Consider the following 901-nt stretch of genomic DNA (forward strand, 5'->3'; position numbering starts at 1 on the left):
CAGTGACACTGCAGCTATGGCCAGGGCCTGGTGACCATCTCACTGTGACCCTCCCGGGGTCTGCAACCCCCTGGGGGCCCCGCCAGCCTCGGCCTGCCTTCATCACAGGGACGTGTCCCTGCTCGCCGGGTCCAGGCCCCTGGGCACTTCTTCATGGGGGGGGGAATGACCACCGCTCCCACGTGAGGCCCGAACTGCAAAGGTCTCCCTCAGCCCTGGAGCCTGTCAGATCGTCCTCGCACCCATGTCATTACCCTCCTAACCCAGTTTAGGGGTTTTTAGAGCAAGCGTCCCTCTAAGTTTCTGTGGCTTCTGCCTCTGGCGAGAGGCCTGAATCCGTTTGTTCGAGTTCTTTCTCACCAGTGGGGGATCTCAGGGCATCGTGACGAGGTGGTCTGGTAATCACACATCTTCAGGCCTTAACATTTCCCCGCAGTGTCTCCCGATGACCCCCTTCCCCTCACACCCGGCTTCGGTTCCACTGCCGTCTGCATGTCCCTTTTGCCCTCACCACCTCTGGACCCCAGGGATCCCTCGGCCACGTGCCCCGCGCACATGGGCCGTCCTCCCGGTGCCACCGCCTTCCCTCCCACAGGCTGCCTCTGCCACGCAGCACAGCTGCCCTGGCCTCCCTGGGCCTGCAGGAGGCAGCAGGGCCCCGGCCTCCACACCAGCGAGGCTGCCAGCCTCCCGCCCCCCACACATTGCGCCCCGGCCTGGGGGGTTCAGCGCCTGCCTCACTCTGGCGCCTCGAGACTCGGGCCGTAGCTCCAGCCACGTCCCTGTTCAGAGAGCTCAGGTCCTCGGGCCGCTTCCCTCGACTGCCTTGTCCTCCCCTCGGCCTTCCACGGTGCGCCCACTGCCGCGGCCAGCCACGCGCCCCTTCCACAGCATGCCCACT

This window comes from Callorhinus ursinus, unplaced genomic scaffold (assembly GCF_003265705.2).
Source record: "Callorhinus ursinus isolate GAN/ISIS: 27379988/994484 unplaced genomic scaffold, GSC_fseal_2.0 scaffold79, whole genome shotgun sequence".
In the NCBI taxonomy this organism is placed as follows: Eukaryota; Metazoa; Chordata; class Mammalia; order Carnivora; family Otariidae; genus Callorhinus; species Callorhinus ursinus.